A 19527-nucleotide genomic window follows, 5' to 3' on the forward strand; every position below is an offset into this window, starting at 1 on the left:
AGTTTGCAAGTAGAAAATGGACAAAACTACACTCCATTTGTGTCCTTGGGTCAGTCTTTATCCATAACTTATTAATTTACCTGTTGGTCCAAATTTGGTTGAGAGAAGTCATGAACATAAAATCCCGCTCGATGAACGCACTGCTATCCAAGAGATTATTTTCTTTGTACTTCCTTAAGTTGTTCTGCAATTGGGAAATATGTCAATATTGCACCTAAATTGCTGATGTGGCATTTGGTTCAAATATGATTGTTTTAAACATCTCACAGAAATACTCGGGCTACAAAAAGTCACTTGTTTTTGATAGAATGGATGCCCAAACTTCCAATTACCCACAGCCTCTCATAATAAGATGAATGTCCTCTAATATAGGGACTGCAGTGTTTTTTTGTAAGATGAAAAGCCAATTTCCTGGGTTGTCACGGTGCAAACAAGAACCAAACGCACACTGTCACATTACATCAGGCTGCTGGTTTATCTGGTGGAGAGAGAGACAGGTAGAGTGACAGAGACACTGAGGAGAGAGTGCTACACCGGCCAGCTTGAGCTGCTATTTTTTTCCCCCCCTCTCTCTGCGCCATAATGAGGTGGGGAAGGAGTCACTCTGCATCGGGTTAATAAACAGTTATTCATCTTCAGCATGGCACCCAGGAAACAGGAGTGGGTTTGCCCTTGGGCTAATCTTCAGGCCTGTGGAAGACAGCCAATCCATCAGAGAACTATTTAGACTGAATAATGCAAACTTTCTGGACCTCCCAAAGAAACGAGGGGAAGAGAGAGAAAATGAGAGAGTGACAGAGGAGAGAGTGTGATGTGAAGGGAGGATAAGGTTGAAAGAAGTAGAAAGGAAGAAAAAGGTGAGAAGGATTGGCCTGCATGTCCTGCAGTGATTTATGATGTTTGGAAAATCAGACTGTTTGAATTAATGAGGTAGAATTGGTGAAATCGACTGGCGCGTGTGTCCGTGTGTGCGTCCATGAATGTTTCTGTGGTCATGTATCTCTAGGTCATTTGACATAGCCATCAATAACGAGTGTAGATTTGAATGCTTGAAATTGCCTTTAAATTACGTTTTTACAGATGTATCCACAGAAATTACTCATGTTCGGAGACGGTGGGAGACAGACGTGTTAATGCAAAGTTAGAGACCATCTGACCTTGACTGGTAGAGGCAGAGGTGAACTTATTTACACTTAAGGTGTAAATGACTGCAAGTGTGTCAACAACAACATCACAGCTGACAGATCTAAATTCAGGTCTCATCCAGCTCATCAGTTTCACATGACGGCTCACAAACATCCCCAAAAAGATAATTGATTCCCCCATATTGCTTCCCAAGACTCACTTGGCAAACACATTCATTACATCTGACCGAGAGTAGACAAGGTCATATTCAAAATTCACCAGTGTAGCGGAACGCTTTTTCCACATCAGCATTTTGAAGACAAATTACAATGAGAAATAAAAGGTTTGGTGAAAAAATATAGATGATTTTAGCAAAACGAACAAACATTTTTCATGAAGAAATAAAAAGCAACATCACTAACTATCACGTTTCAATACCATTTTATTGGTACTTAAACCACATAGTGAGAATGGCATCATTTTGTGCTCCAGTTTTGGGGCTTTCTGTGTAGAGTTTGCATGTTTTCATTTTCTCTGTGCTCCAGTTTATTCCCAGAGTCCAAAACATTTATAATTTCCAGCTTATCGGTGACTCTAAACTGCTGGTAGGTGACCCATTTTCCCTTATTATGATTTCAATTTGTAATTTCTACCGACAAAAATAATTGGAAAATACAGTCAATATATGCAAGACATCGAACGGCTGTGTGGAGTTTCCAACGTTGTCCCTGACCATACATGAGATTTACTCTGAATATTATGGTTTATTCCCAATTAATTCAATTAAACTTTATTTATATAGCTGCAAATACAACACAGTCATTTCTATGTGCTTTTTACATAGAGAAACCCAACAGATCCACGTGAGCAAGCATAGCAATGACTATAAATGGTGATATTTGTGACTGAGTTTGTACAAATCCAGCTCTGTGCTTGCCCCTTGATGGAAATATGTGCATTATTTTTTTATTGATGTATGAAACCAAATAATTCCATGTGCATTACAGAATAATGGGTAAAATATGTTGCATAGTTTTGCAAATTGATATGCCCTAAATGATCTCTAATTAAACATTACACACTTCTTTACTGATGTTTGCTAAGGATATCTTGTTACTAAATTCTTAGAAAGAGTCAACATTTCTTTAGATTTCCTACATGGAGAGTTTAAATATGAACAGAAATACCTCCCCAAAATCAAGAATATAATAGGTGTAATGAATTGGTATAATATTCTCTCCAGAATATTAGAAGTCGATCACAACGTCACAAAATCTGTTGCTCCGTTCCCAACACAATTTCATCAAGATGCCCAGCACAACTCACCAGCTTCAATCCATCCATCCATCTTCTTAACCACTTTTTCCAACTTACGGGTCACAGGGGGCCCGAGCCAATCCATTACAGGGCAAACACAGACAGAGATAGACGGTGACACACACTCACATCCACACCTGTGGACAACTGACAGACATCATTTAACCTCAAATTCATGTGCCGAGACTGGTGGGACTGAAACAAGACAGCCCTGACAAAGCCACAACACACACATAGGGAAAACATGCAAAATCGAGAGTGCTGCCCATTACCTAGCTGTGCAGCCCCAGATTCAATCAACTCTTCCAGGTTTACTCATCTGTCACAGACACTTAAGAAAGAGCTCCATGTTTTAGTCTAAAATGTGCTTGTAATTTAAGTTTTAGATTAGTTTTTAAGAGGCTGAAGCATATTGAGTTTAGCGTTACTTGCCAAGATGAACTGGTAATGTTCCCTTTTGCATGTTTTTGGTTTTAGAAAACAAGTTGTCTTTAATCTCATTTACAATCTTGAGGCTTTTATCAAAAGGTAAGTGTGAGTTTTAGATTTCTTCCTTTTTTCTTGTATCATTCTGTTGTTTTGTTTTTATGTCTTTAAACTTCCACTCATAAATTCAAAGGAAACTGGATTTCTTGCTGCCTATGAGGTCTATTTCAATCTTTTTTGCTTATCCATTTTCCTCCCCACTTTTATCATAATTACCCATCAGGCTTTTAACCACAGCGACATGTTTTTTCGTCATTTTGTTTGATGATTCCTTGGAAAGCGAGATGACTCTAATGGCTCATCAGAATACATTTACATAATTATTTTCCTTGCATGTCTTTGAGACTGGATAGGAGTACAGGTCTTTCATACATTAAAACTGGTTAATTTAAGCTCTATCATGATGCAGTATTTAAAATAATCTACTTAACTTACATCATGATTTATCAACACATTTTTTTTTATACCAAGCGTAGCCAGAATCTATGAACTTGTATGTTAAACAGAATAATGAGCTCCATATATTGCACATATTTTCTGACTGACTCGAGGAGTCATATTAACTACCAATAAAACCCTCAATTCACCCAAACTCACCTGGTTACTGTTACCGTCTACATCGACATCTTCCACTTAGCAGAGCTGGGTCGTGACAGGAAGTTGTGTTCAGGGTGATATGCAGTGCTAGTTTTTCGCCACACACAGTGTTTTGCATTTAGTCCAAAAAGTTCAGCTTTGGACTCATCTGACCAACCTTCTTCCACAGGTCTGCTGCGTCCCCACCATGATGTGTGGCAAACTGCAAACATGACTTATTTTGCCCTTGTTTCTACAATGCCTTTCTTCTTACCACACTTCCATATAGGCCTGATTTATGACGTGCAATTGTCCTGTGGACAGATTGTCCCACCTGAGTCGTTCTTCTCTGCAGTCCGTCCAGAGTTACCACGGGCTTCTCGGCTCTTTCTCTGAGCCTCTCTCCTTGTACAGTCTGTCAGTCGAGGTGGACGGCCATGTCTTTGTAGGTTTGAAGTTGTGCCACATTCTGTCCATTTTTAGATGATGAATTGCACAGTGGTATGTGAGATGTCCAAAGCTATATATGTTTTCAACATTTACTCCACAGAACAGCTGGATTTATATTGCGAGATGAGATAGCACATATGTACATGCTCTTTGCTAATTAAGCGACTTCTGAAGGCACTTGGTGTCGCTGCTTTTTATTTTTGGGCTGTCAGAGTATAGGGAATACTTTTGCACACCACACTTCAGCCTTTTACTTGTCAAGTATTTTTAAAATCACTTTACTTCCACTTCACAATGTTGCGATACATTGTGTTTGTCCATCACATTAAATCCTAATAACAGCCATTTGCATTTGTGGTTGTGTTGTGACAAAATGTGGAAAAGTACTAAAAATACTAAAAATACTTTTGCAAGCCTCTGTATGTTCATGCTTTACGAATAGTTTTATTAACATGTTGAAGGATGTTGTAATATTGAGCGTGACAGAAAACAGCCCACAGTGCCACTCCAACATGAATGACCGATTCATTTCCATTCAAGTATCTTTTTTTGTTAAACCATAGTTTGTTCGGTGCTTTGAGAGATTGCCACATTGAAAATAAAAGCCCCACTCTTTTTGTCCCCTTATTCATTGCAAGCAGCATCTTTACTATTGATCTGTTCATTTTGATGTGGTGTTGTCGACTATTTCAAGTCATTTGATTTTTCAATTACACAAGCAGATAGCAGCATGTTGAGGTAGTATTTTTGTTTGATTTACTTTCGCAGTGAAAGTAGAAATAGAACAGTTTAAAATCTGTCTAAGTGGAGCATAAACAGTGCTTGCAACAACTCCAGACCAAAGGCCCAGAGGGAACGTGTACAAAGTGACCATTTCTACTAATGACCCTCAGCTATAGCAAACTTTGTGCTTTTTTTGTCTTCGTGCTCTGCAGTTTCAGAACTCTTTACTTAAATTCCCTCTTGTCCTTTACAGTTTCCTTCATTCCTTTTCCGGATGTAGGATGCAGAAATACTAATGTGAATTGCTTTGTGCGTCTCCAGAGGGGAACTGTGTGTGCGGAGTTTGGCGAGCAGTCACAGGAGTCAGTATCAGTTGGAGTAGGAAGAAACAAGTGAGCTTACCAGACTTTCTACTGAAAGCTATAAGCCAGTAAGCTATATAACCCTCCACACGCTTAACACACCTGACTTTGTGATTGAACTGTTGGTCTTCTGAGTAATGAAACTGTCAGAAACACAACTCAGAAGACAAAGGAAATGATGCCTCTGTTTCTGGTTTTTTCACCTATAACCTTCAAAACATTGTCCACTTCAGTTTTTTCTTGCAACATGTTTTCTTATAGGTGTGTGATTGATTTCATTGTTTAGGTTTGGAAATGGAAATCAGTGATATGAGACAAAAAGCAGCACAACTCTTGATACAAAGTTTTAAAATGAAGGTCTGTGTCGTGACGATTCTGACCAGCCAGTCTTTCTAAAACAAGTTATTTTCCTGCTGCTATTCTTCCAAGTCACACTTTCAAAATCACATGACATGACATTTTCTCATCATTACACCCCACCAAATAATCTTTATGCATGTGTTACCACTGAATCAGCCCTGATCCATGACCTTCAAAATCAAATGTTGCTTTTATTCCACTTCTAACGTCTGCTAGTCAATCCATCTCCTCTCCAACTTCCCCGAAAAAGAGTTGCTTAATCGTTCTTTCAGCTATCTACTACTCTACTCTACTCCATCACCAGCCGCATCCACACTCCAGGGATCCCACTTGCCTCACCATTCATCTGGGTGATCTTCAAAAATCTGCCTTCATTTCATCTGAATGTGAAACACATGATCTTTCCTTCTTTAACAAATTCTCCTGAGCAGGTCACAAACCTCACAGAAGAGCTCTGAATGTGATTTTCCATGATCTATGATTCCGATAAAGAACGAGGACAACAGCCACATGATTTTTCTGCAAGAGCAGAATCTGACCTGAACACCTCTTACTTTAAGTTTTTTCAAATACCTACATTATGACGTTAATGGAGATTTTCTGCAAACTAAACAATTTTCAAGTCTCTTCAAAAGTGGATGTTTACACTCCACTCACCATCTCATCTCTGAGGATTTATTCAAGATGCACTTCAAATAAATTAATCCACCAAAGGTTTGGATCTCAAAATGCAAGGCAGCGGGGCCATGTGAGGACAGCAAAATATAGGATTATTATACAAAGTTCAGTGCATCCTCTTAGTTTTAAAGACCTTGCTTTTAACATGTTTGTCTATTCTTCGAAGTGAGGTCAAAGTCTTCTTTCCTTATCAGTATCAAACTGTACCAGGGTTTAGATTTTGTGACAAAAAAGTGATTTCGGTTAGTTTTCTCTGAGCACTAAATGGGCGTGAGAAAAAGAAAGGCTTTTTCTTCTTAAGCTAATGGTGGGAAGTGCTCCAACGTGGATGTTTTGCCAGCTCTAAACCTTTGAGCCATCACTGGAATGAAAGACGCCGTTCACATCCAGAAGCAGGAGATTAGGAACACTGAATGCTGTTTGTGTGTCCAGAAATGGTCGCATTTGGAACCCTAAAGGCAGGTGCTGGTCAGTTTTAGAGTAGGAAGCAAAAGGGCAAACATTGAAGGGTGACCTTAAAAAGTAAGGACTTTTATTTACTTGTTTATTTTTACTCACAAGAGATGTCAGCATCACACTCCCAGTAAGGAAAGGACATGAATTTGTTTGACTTTAGTCATTATAGTTGGGGTGATTTTGAAATAAATTGTGCAGTTTGAGGACCAGGCTCAGCAGGTCTCTAAGCAGCTGGTTTACAGGGGGTCACCACAGCCATTCAGCTGCTTGCTTCAGGCCAGGCCTCTGGCATTATCAGACTGACCTTTATAAACAAGTGGGGGAAGTCAGGGTGATGTCTCTGCATAACAGCTTGTACACATGTGGTTCTTTTTCCATTTATCAGTTTTGCCGCCCTGAGGAAAACATACCAATTTGTGAAAACTGCTGGAGTTGCTTTCCATGGCTCGACAGCATCACAATCAAGTCTGAGAACATAACTCAGGGGGTCACAGAAATGGTTATGGTTGGACGTGGCTCTTGCATATTTAATTAAACTTAAGCTGACTTTGTTCTGATGATTTACAAAAATATAATATATAATTATTCTCCTACATCATTGTTGTATCAATGCTTTTGCAGCTTGTACGATTTTAGCACTCTTACAAATGCGTCATTTAACACACTGCAACATAGATTTAATACATTTGGCGATGACTACATGCATGATGTCAACCTCCACTGAATCTGTAGTGATGTCTGTAGACATATGGTGACAGCAGCTGCATCATGCCTGAATCCACCCGGACAGTGACGTATCAAAGTTGTTATCAGTGTCATGGTAGGATCTTGAGAATTTAATTCATGGACAAGGTGTCTGCTGCCGCAGCTCTTTTAGGAATACTACAAATCATTTTTCTGCATTTCACCTCTATTAGACGTTGTCAAGTTGTTCGGTTATTGTGCCGGTGTAGGGTTGATCTTCATAATCCACCCCATTTCTATTTGTTGGTGAGTCGGCGGTAGCTGTGCAGCGTTTCTGACTCTGTCAGAAAGTATTTCAGGGCGTTTGCGGTTGTTCGACCATGACATCAGCAGTACTTGAATCCAACGCAGTGTACTATACAAAATAATATCATAAAATCAGCAACAGATTGGCCCATCTTCAGTCTGACACAGCCGAAATAGCTCTTCTTTTTGTTTGTAGTGAACACTAAACTGTTATAGAGAAAACCATGTGGTATGGGTTCCAATATCCTCAGAGGAGCCGAATCATTTGAAGAAAGCATGCCGTGTTTAACACTTTGTAAGAAGTGTAAAGCGTCTGTGTGACTGAAGGTTTCCATAATTGTTAATGAATTACTTACTTTGCCTTTGTCCCATAATCTAAGTTATATCATGGGCACTGCTCTTGTATCGTCAATGAGCACACGATAAAATAGAACAATGCACATTTCATTCAACATCATCAAAATTCTCTCTTTAGGTCTTTACACTTTACAAGTCATGTGGTATTCACAGTCACACACGTGGAAACAAAGCTGCCATCCAAGTGGTTGACAGCCATCACGAGCGACTTTGAGATCGAAGCATCATACGCTCAACCACCTGAGCCGCAGTGTTTCTTAAGTTTGTCACATTATAATTATTAATGTGTCATAGATAAGAAGCATCCTGATGCTATGGTGAGAATAAATGCAATGAGGTTTTTGACAGCATGGATTTGAAGTGCTTTTGAGGGTTAAAGTCAACCTCTCACTTATCACCAGCTCTTTACAGTGATAACGTTTTTCTCTATTTTTCATTTAGCTTATCTTCAGAAGGGTCATTTATCCATGTCACTAAGTGGTAACTTGAATCTGGCCATTGCTGTTGCATTCTGAAATGAAGTGGAAACACTAATCTTTGCCCTGACCCCAGAAGGGAAAAAAAAACACCTTCCAAAGCAGAAAAAGGCAGCAGACATTAAAAAAAGAAAAAAATATATCAGTTTGAAGAGAATCTTAGATTTATGAATGATCCAAGTCACTGCAAATAGGTTCCTAACATCAACCTTTTCTTTGGAAGTAAGATTCTGTCATTTTACTTAATCATGATGAGTCAAAAGTGAAGAGATCGTTCCCTTTTTTCATGTGTTTTAGGGTTTTCTAAACAATTAATTGTGCTTATTGAACCATTTTACTTGTGGGTACTTGATAATATGTCTACTTGTTATTGTTATTTTAGACTGCTACAACCAAATAGCTGCAGTGAGAGGTTCATGTTAATGTCTTCTTCCTATATTATTAGAACCAGGTCTACAGAAAATGGTCTTAGCCTGTGCTAGTTGTTGCTGTGAACAACAGCATGACAGCTGGATTAGTCTTGACAACTGGGCAGAAAGTGCAGTGTTTATAAATGCACAATACCTTAACTCATAATCTGCACTTCTGCATGTTTTGCACACACTGCTTTAAACTGGTTACCATGTTGTGTTCACAGTAATCACATATATACATTGTCAAGTTGGTAAACTTTACACTAACTGTAAAGCTTGTTCCCATCAGAAAAGGCAGCTTTACATTGCACAGCTATGAAGCTAAAATTGCACCACTGTCTTTTGATTCAATTATACATAAATTGCAATTTTCCAGATAGCCATTTAATATTTGATTTATTTCATACTTGAGAATATATTGCTCATAGCCTTTTTTACGAACAATATACAGCATTTGAGTGTCCGAACTGAAAGATTTCACTGGTGCTTGAGTTTTAATTTAGTGCTATTTAGGGTCTCTGAATCATGCATGCTTCTTAACCAGCACAGAACAAACATACTAATGATGATAAACGGCCTGAGAGCAACACCAGTTTGTTCAGTCTAGTCCAATAAACAAGAATATAATTTAGCAAAATTTGCTTTATTTTCTATTAAATCACAGAACGTGGATAGCAGCAGCTTAATTCTTGTTTTTTTTAGATAACAGAGATATTACCTTGGGATACAGATGAAGTTACTTGCTGTTCAAAGATAAGGCCACTGATGAACTGCTGGAGTTTGAGATAAATGGGTAGAAAGTACTGCGACAGAGAGGATGGGAGGTTGGAATGATTGGGTATCATTTGGTTCCGGAGGCCACTAATATACACTGCGAGGGGAAACATGAAGTCTGTCCCTCTGCTTTTCTTTGACACTTTCTCTCTTTGGTTTTTGCAGCTTGTCCACAGTGTGTCATCCTCCACACAGTGAAGGAATGACGGACAGAAGGAGTGTGCTGGGTGGAACAAAAGAAGAGAACAGGAAAACAAGAATCTCAGACAATGAAAGGATGACAAATTGAGACGGAGGAAGCGGCAGACAGGCTGGCTGACATGCAAATATTCCCCAGCGAAAGTAGCAGTCCCCTGCGATAGTGAGTCTCTCATTTGAGTGAGAGTCTGAACAGAGGAAGATGGCTTACAACAGAACAGGACAGGACACTTTATCCTGTTGGGCAGAGCGAAGGGACCGCTGCCACCATTTAGAGACAAACAGAGCCAGATATGAGGGTGGAGAACTGTCATTAACACTTGTTCGCTGCACTCACACTTACTGTACTTTCACAGCATTTGGACAAATACAGAGAATATATAATTCTGGTCAAATTATCTATTGATAAGTTGAAAGAAAATATAAATCAAATTAATGAAGTGCTACAGGGCAAATATGGGCTGATCCCAGCTTCTCATCGGTAAAGATCCACTTCAGTTGGTATGGAAACGGAATATCAAGCATTTGCTTACACAATGCGTGGAGATATGAAAATGGACTAAAGAATTCCAATTAGTTTCTTCATATTTTATTGATTCACTTAGTCCTCGGGGATGGTCTCGATTATATAGTGATGTTACATGCTGTAGATGGGGTCAGCATGTTCCTGGAAAGAAGACAGAAATGAGGACAGAGTGTACCACTGTGATTAGCAACAAATACATAATCAACCTCTTCAAACCAATTCTGGCCTGAAGAAACAGACATATGACCTGATTTTGATGGGTAATGGTCTTTTCTTTTTCTTTTTTTTTTATTGTTAGATTTCTAATTTTCGTTTAGTCTGTGTCCCTTCTGGAGTGATTCTTGTCTCCATCTCCAGCCTGGGATTAAGCCCTCGGCACTTCTATCTCCTCACACATAGACATTTATCCAATCAGCCATTTGGTGCCACTATGTGTCCCTGGATCTGGAAGGTGTGTTTATTGGAGACATGCTGATTTATTGGACCTGAACACTGTTGTTTAAAAAGGTATTTTGAGGAGGCAAGCATATATACAAATGTTAATTCTGCTCACAGATTGCTTTGTTTACGTACCACTACATCGACTCACTTAAGCAAACTCATGGCTATTCCTTCGAGATGACACGGGGGTGGGGGGGGGGGGCCTGCATTAACTGATACAATCTACAAAAATGAGATATTCTAATGAAGTTACTGCCATTTTATGATGCTGAAATGTCACAACTACAACAAATACATTAAAGATATTACACAAAGTATGAATTTCAAAAACTTGTACTTAATGAGAAATAGCCCTTGTGAATCTACCACATAAGAAGAATACTATAAACAAACTTGGCCGAGTGAGGAATGTTCCACAACCTGAGGATCATTAAGATTTTTGAGATTGGTCTTGTATCAAAGTAATTTAGCACAGTAACACAATCGCCTGAGTCCTCCGAAGGAGCAATGATTGATAACCGCCTTAACTTAATGAGCTGTTCTTCCGTACATCGAGGTTCAAGGGCTGGAATAGTATCAAATGTCCACTTCCATCACAATAAATGTGCTTCCGTCGCTGTTTTTAATGCACACTTTCAATTTGCCCCCAGAACCTAAAAACAAAACAAGGCCCCATCACTTGATTTAGGAGAAAAATGATCAGATAAATTTCTGACATCAGCCTTCTATTTAGGAAACTGTAACCTTTAGGTAATGAAAATATCAAGGAAACACAAATGTCGTATTTCTGTCATGGTTGACTTTTCATCATTTGAGACTGACTGATGCTCTTTTTATAATGTCATGTCATTGCGCCCTATATTTCCTCCTCCGAAGGCTTCTTTTCTCATGAAAACAAACTCTCAGTTGGGATTCTGGAAGCAGTCATTCTCTCCACTGAAAAAAATTTACTTTTGAAAAAAACCTCTTCATAGCTCATTACTTTACTTTTCCTGCTACATTTTGATATTTATATGGTGGTTTTGTCTTTTTCGTTGTGTCTCTATAACCCTTTATGTATCTTTGGCTCCAGAGTGGAAAGCTGCTAATCTGCAGTTATTAAGCTGAGCTATCTGCATGCTGCTCATCGTCTCTCTTGAGCTGTGCTTTTCTTTCTCTGCTGTCCTTCTATCCCCAATCGGTTGAGGCAGATGGTCTCCCACTTCTGAGTAAGGTCCTGTAGAAGGTTTCTTTCACTTGAAAAGAAGTTGTTCTTCCTCAGTGGCACAAATAGTGTGCCACAAAAAGCCTGAACACTTTTATAGCTATTGTATAGAAAAAGCTCTAAACGAACACGGAATGAAATAGCACCTTTCACAGACGTGTCGTGCTCACATATGCTTTAAAAAAATACTTGATTCACAGGTCACAAAACTGACTAAATGACTCCATTTATTTTTACAAATATTCCCGTCTTTGTTACCGAGGCTATAATTATCTGGATTAATCAAACGACAAGCTCTACAGAAAAGACATTGTTTGATAAGGGAAGAAGTACTTGTAGATACACCATAATATATAGACACTAAAATTAGACTTCGGTTCCATCAAATTAGATTTTTCTTCTGTTCTTTATTCATTCACATTAATGTCAAAGGACATGCAAATAAAAATCTGTCAAAAGCTGCAGAGAGGTACTATTCTTCTTACTAGTTCTCCTATAAGACACTATTCCTGGGAAATGCAACAAAAAAAATGGGGGAATTTTATCGGCCGCAGCAGATACAATTATGCTTCAAGCAATGATTGATGCAAACAATTATCACTCTCCAAGATTATGTCACCTTTTCAAAAATACAAACAGAAAGAAGAAGCTGCACTCGGAGCAGTTTTTTCTAACTTTTAACATTGCAAACAAGGTAACTAAGCTTATTTTAAAAGACTAATCACATATTCATATTGACTTTAATAGACTGGAAATAAAGGATTGGTTTGTATTATCTGATTATAAAGTGTGATCAAAACCTGGCTACTTTTACTTTATGAAGCAACCTGACATCTGTGATATTATGTAACATCTTCTGGTAAAAAGGGGAGAAACACAAATAAAGACCCAACAGACTCATGTTCTCTTCTTTGCTAGTATCATATTTCTTACAGCTCTCCCTTGAAGCACAAAAGGCCATCAAGGTCTTGAGTTTTTCCACTTTTTCAGTACATGTAGTCATTAAAAGTAATCAGCATGCAAATCATTTGCAAAAGCATGTGAAGTCATTTTGTGCTTTTGGGAAAAGGATTGACCAACAAGCTCAGTCAACAACCATTTAAAAAAAAAAAAAATTCTAGCCAAAGGCATTTAGATCTTTCTCACATCCCCATTTGCCTAGTACACAAGCAGCTTTAGGAGTCAGGATAAGGGCGAGATAAATGCGGAAATATTTGATAGCCCATGACTGGCAACGTGCAAGAGAGGAGCACCAACTCTGACAAACGTTTGACTCAGATATATTGAACTGAGTTAAATCTGTAAAGACTAGTGATAACAGTATCAACATTAAATCAGTTGACGCTGTTTCTTATTGCTCTCCCTATCTTAATGGGGCAGAAACCAACTACAAACACCCCACCCCCATCCCATCCCCACCTGTGAAACACAAAAACAGCTCCTACATGCATCGCTTGAAACGTGACATGAATTTCCTAGAGTGCTGCAACTGTCCTTGAGTTCGACGGGTGTCTTCTCCCTACTGAATGCTGCAGTAGCCTTCATACATATTTAAGAAAATTCAGATGAGGGTTTATTTTCTTGGGTGCTTTGGGGCATTATACAGTTGAGAAACTGATGACCTGTGACTTGAGGTATGACTTTCTGTCACAGGGCGGGCAGTCTCACGCCAGAACGCTCCGATAGTTTTGAGAGTTTGTTGTGTCCACCGCAGGTTCACATGCCAGAAGCAGCAAAAAACCATCATCCTGCATGTTTACCATTGGCATTGTTTTGCAGCAATGCTTCATAAGTTAATGGAAATTAAACAATTTGCCAAAATCACCAGTTTTCTCCACATCTGAAAAAAATAAAATAAAAAGTGAGGAGTGTTGAAATGGTGCAAGCATACACAAATTCAACTTGCCCGTTCAGTTCATATCTCATTTTTTTTGTTCCTGTTTAGTCTGGGGTTTATTTCAGTCTCGTGGCCATGTGCAGGAAGGTTGGCTGCAATTCCATGAAGCTTGGATTCCTTAATTATATCTTCCACTGCAGTCTGAAGAATGTCAAGCTGCTTGAGAGGGTCTTAAGTGATGTTCGTTCCACATGCTTCTCTATAATTACTTACTGATCTCAGAAACCTCTCTGCCATGCTTCCTGGATATTTAATGCTCAACAGGAAGAGAGTATTGTTTCAATGAGTTGTCCACAAACTTGAACGTTGTTGGGCAGTGTCTTATAAATCCTTGTACCATGCTTCACTTCATGAGCTGTAATCATATTTCACGAAAAATGATGACATTTTCTGGATGACATTCACCTTCATGTTTCCATTTTTTTCTGAAAACAAATACTGCAGAGTAGAACCCCACATTATCTCAAAATGAATATGTCAATCATTCAAAGTACTATGCTATGCAACTATAACAAAAACAGCTTCAGTTTCTCATAGACTCATCACATACAGTAGGAGAGGTCATGGGAGTATAAACACAATGTTTGTGTACTCCAGATCAAAGTGAGCTACATGTAAATCAAGCAAAGTATTTAGGAAATAAGACACACACAGACGTAATCAATCACATGATTAATGGACTCTGCCGAGTGGTGACAAAGTTAAAGAGCTTGTCCTCCCGGCAGACATCAAGTGACCTTGGTATTGTGGCCATGTGGCTACTAAGTTACAAACTAATTTGGATGATGAATATAAAATATATAAAGTCAAAGACACAAAAAGAACAAAGACATTGAGTGTTCTTGTATTGACACGTCGTAAACTACCATGAACTCTTCCGGTCTTCTCCTGCCGTATACTTTGTCTTCCAGTGCAAGCAATTTTCATCCATTCTACGATCAAGTCTAAGGTTTCATATAATATATATACATATAAAGTTACGACGGGCTCTGCTAAGAGAAGGTGTAGGTGTGGGTCGTAACAAGTTTATGAGTTTGGGTGAAGTGAGGGTTTTATTGGCAGTTCTTAGGTTTACAATAGTAAAACAGAAACCAAAGACACAGCAATAATACAACAAAAGGAGGGCCAAACACGTACTGCCTAACAAAAAGGGAAAACGGCGGGGGAGGCTAAATATACAATGACAGTTAATATAACAAAAAGGCAGCTTCTCCTCGAGAATGCCATTAACTGAAGTTTCATCCAACACAAATTTACAATACACAAGTGGCAAACTGGAAACAAACAAAAATGGCTAATTAACAAAACAAAGCAGCTGGTACCTTCACCAAACTGCTGGACAATCGGGTCACATTGAGTAAAGTTTAACCCAGAATCCAATATTTATAGATCGTAGTGGAGCTGAGTTCGAATTATTGCACAAACTCGTTCAAACACACACCAAAGAGGCAGACTGAGCAGACACTTCCCACATCAGCCAACATGAGGAGCCTGCTGGAGCTGTTTAAATGGCCTCAGCTGGTGGGCGGAGCTAAGCCAATCAGCCGCCAACCTCCAATCCATGTGCTCCACATCAGGACAAGAAGAGGAGGAAGTCGGTGAGGGTACGTCCAGTCAACAAACTTACTTTAACACAAACACACACAGGGACAGAGGAGAGGCCATCCAGCCTGTAACACCGCATATATACCGTACTTTCCAGATGATAAGCTGCTACTTTTTTTTTTTTTTTTTACATGCTTTGAACCCTGCGTGGACGACCTGGCTTTTTAAGGGTTAACAAGCTTCATGCAACTGAGCGATTGCTTTCAGGTGCATCACATAATTTATTTCTTTTTCATTTTTCCTTTTTAAATTTTGTGGGTGTGGCTGGTATGTGCTCAATAGTCCAGAAATGACAGTATATATTGCAACATATATATATATATATATATATATATATATAGATAGATAGATAGATAGATAGATAGATAGAGACTTGTTTATAGAAATAATAAACATTAAAATATTTGACTTTCCATAATAATGATGTTAGATCACCTTTTTTATTTTATTCAAAGTATTTATTTTTTGTCGAGCCAACTCTACATGACTTGTTTGGAAAAATAAATAAATACAATCACATTTGACTCAATGTTAGTTTTCTCTTTCCTTTAAAATAACTTTTAAAGAAATTTAAAGTTGGAGGGAAACCTCAAGTTTTCTAACAGACTGTCAAAATAATATAATGCCTAAATAGATGCGTATTACTCAAGTCTCACATGCGTCTAAGAAGATGAAAAACAAGTATCACAACGAGTGATAAGTGTATACAAAATAGCCTTTCAGTCTTAATACTAAGCCTTTAACAACAAGAAGATCACTTCTGAGTATCTGCAACCCGGCACTTCCCTCCTATCAGTCTCTCTAAACACCGCTGGCACTCCACTTTTTACCTCACTCTAAAAGAGCAATATTTCTTGTCACAGTGAAATAAAGTTTAGAATGGATTATTTACCTTCCTGCCAAAACTACTTAAAGCTAAACAAGAAGTCAGAGAGAGAGAGAGAGAGAGAGAGAGAGAGATGAGAGAGAGAGAGAGAGAGAGAGAGAGAGAGAGAGAGAGAGAGAGAGAGAGGAAGAGAGAGAGAGAGAGAGTGAGAGAGAGAGAGAGAGTGAGAGAGAGAGAGAGAGAGGAGAGAGAGAGAGAGAGAAGAGAGAGAGAATGGATGAGGGAAATGTAGACTGTGAGGAAAAAAATGTTGGAAAACAGAAGAGAAATTGGCATGCAAGCATTTGTCCATGGTCGGACAAAGATCAGTGAATCGATAGGCTGATGGAGGGCTGACAGAATGACAGCTCCATGCTGATCACTGAAGGACATCTAGGGGAGGCGAGAGAGATGCTATAGCACAGGCAGAGAGAGAGAGAGAGAGAGAGAGAGAGAGACAGAGAGCAGAGAGAGAGCGAGAGAGAGACTGACAGTGAGCAGTAATGAATGATAATTGTGCACCATGTTGTCATATTCAGAATATAAAATCCAGCATTAATCCCGGTCACATTTTCAGAGCGCGACATATGACAATCTCACTTTTAACAGGCAGGTTATGTGAGTCCTTCTGTGAACTCATTATCTTCAGACCAACTCTAAACTCACCTGGAACCACTTGTCTCACTCAAACTGCACCATATCCATAACTACCGAAAAAATTAGGTTCACATAGTGTTTGAGGACTCGCTTTTTCTCCCTCCAAGGATAAAAAGTCTCCATATCATGACTGTGTAAACCGATTACAGTCCCCGCAACATTATCTCTCTCACACACACATGCAGGGGACTCACATATGCTTTGTCTGTCTTCTTTTGGTATTTGCAGCGCTGCTAATGTACAGACAGTGGCGCCTGATGATATACATGTATTGATTTATCCCTGTTAATAGTCTACAGACTAAAAATGTCCAAAATCGCCTGTATTATTTGTGATAGTCTGGATGACCCATACATGGTGCACTTGCTCACTGAGAATAACAGATCTATAAATATTAAAACATGTGCTACTTGCTACTGAAACAAAGAATGAGATAATTTCATCCAAATGGCTGTTTTCATTCCAGAATATGAACTCACAATCTATTAAACTTGTTCATTTTCAACTCAATTTATGAAACCCACTTTGGTCAGTGTGGGTAATTCTTTTCTTTTTTTCCCCTCAAATTAACCTATTTTATAATCACTTCACGTCAGCTGAGAGTCTATTTATGTGCCCCAATGTTTGTTAACTGTTTCTGAGAGGAACCAATGAAACAGAGATGATCTGTTAAAACAATCCAAAACAGCAAAAAAACAAAACAAACAAAAAATACTTATTGCCTCTCTTCCTCTGTATTTACACTGCAATGTCTTTACAGAGTTAGGTAACTCCATGAATGTAAGTGAGAGAAGACAATGTCAAAAAATGACAATAAGGCACATGAGATTATAGCTTAGTATGAACTGAAAAGCAATATTTAATATATAAACTATAATTGAAGAATTTCACAACAGAAACAAAAGGCAAAAACAAAGGCATTTTTTAATATACATATGTCGCATAAAACAAACTGTATAATGAATGGAAATGGACAAATTAAACCGTGTTGCTTCAAACTACTGAAAACTGCTGTGGCTTAATGTGTTGATATGCATGGTCAATACATTTGGAGTCAAATGTCGACATTACAGGGATTCATCCATTGACCGCAATGAATTCTATGCTTCAGATATACAGTATATGCCAGTCTGGTAAAAATAGACCTGGCATGCCAACGTAGCAGAGTGGGGACTGGAGCCAGAGTCCCAGGTGGCTGAGAGACCTGTTGGACCCATTGCACTCACAACCTGCTTGAATGGCAGTGAATAGCTTCCGGCAGTGGCAAAAACCCAGAACACGACACAAGGTGCCATTGACATCAGTTCACAGCACAAAACTTTGGTGAGCAGGTATCTTGTGTAAACAGAACACACAAACGGGGTGCAAAAGGAGTGTTTTGACACATCAGACCCAGAGTGGTATTTGCATGTCTTCACATTCAGCGGTGATGTGTCTTAGAATGCTTTATATATATAGTTTACAAGCATCATAGGTGACATATCTATGACCTCAAACCTTAACATGTCCAATATTAAACTGGGTTGCATGTGCAAATAATTCTGATTGTTAGATTTAAAGCCTGAGGCTGTTTTGTGTATTTTGGATCTGACAATAATCTGCACAAGTTCAATCAGTAACAATTCTTATAAAGCATCCAGAAACAGATCTGGTCTGGATAGATACAAGACACACTGGGAAATAGTATTACTATTATTTTTTTGGGACTAAGAATAACCTTACTTTCCACATCTCCAGGACAGAATGATATTCAGTAAAGCTTCCAACAAGGATAAAAAAAAAAAAAAAAAAAAATATATATATACATGTGTATATGCACTGCAGAACAGCAGTGGGGACAGAGGTTAGGATGATCACCTGTGCCACATTTGATGGACACTTGTGCAAGTGGCTTACCATTGGCCTCGAGGGTGGTTTTCTACAACCTCATCGAGTTTGCAACGAACGCTCTTATATATATATATATATATATATATACACACATATATATATATATATATATATATATATATATATATACATATAAATAGGTGTCCGCCTGCGGTCACCTATTTTTCAGGGAAAGCATATATATATATATATATATATATATATATATATATATATATATATATGTATGTATGATCCACTTCTAAAGATTCTAAAGTACAACTCCATCAACAACTTTAGCAAATCTTTCCAAAATGGCATTTTATTACCAGTTACATCCATCCCTGGATGAAAAAATTTATTTTCTGCACTGAATTAATTCATGAATTGGTATATACCAGGACAGTTGGTCCAAGTTTGACTGTACCAACTATGACTAGTTATGATACATGCTGATAAAGTTTGACTTGGTGTTGTGCAAAGTACAGTACAAGCCAGCAGCTTGGCTCTGTGTTGCAATGTCTGACATCACATGGACTGCCATAAATTGTTGCAGGCATTTATGGTCCCGAGTGAATAAATCCTTCTTGCATCATCTTTACACTCCCCCTTCAGTTTCCTGTGCAAGCAAATCTAATGACTTACCACCATTTTCAAATAATCTATCAGAAAAGAGTTTAAACCTGAAATATGTTTTAGCTAATAAATTCAATTCTGGAATT

Source organism: Blennius ocellaris (genome assembly GCF_963422515.1).
Source record: "Blennius ocellaris genome assembly, chromosome: 10".
NCBI classification, from domain to species: domain Eukaryota; kingdom Metazoa; phylum Chordata; class Actinopteri; order Blenniiformes; family Blenniidae; genus Blennius; species Blennius ocellaris.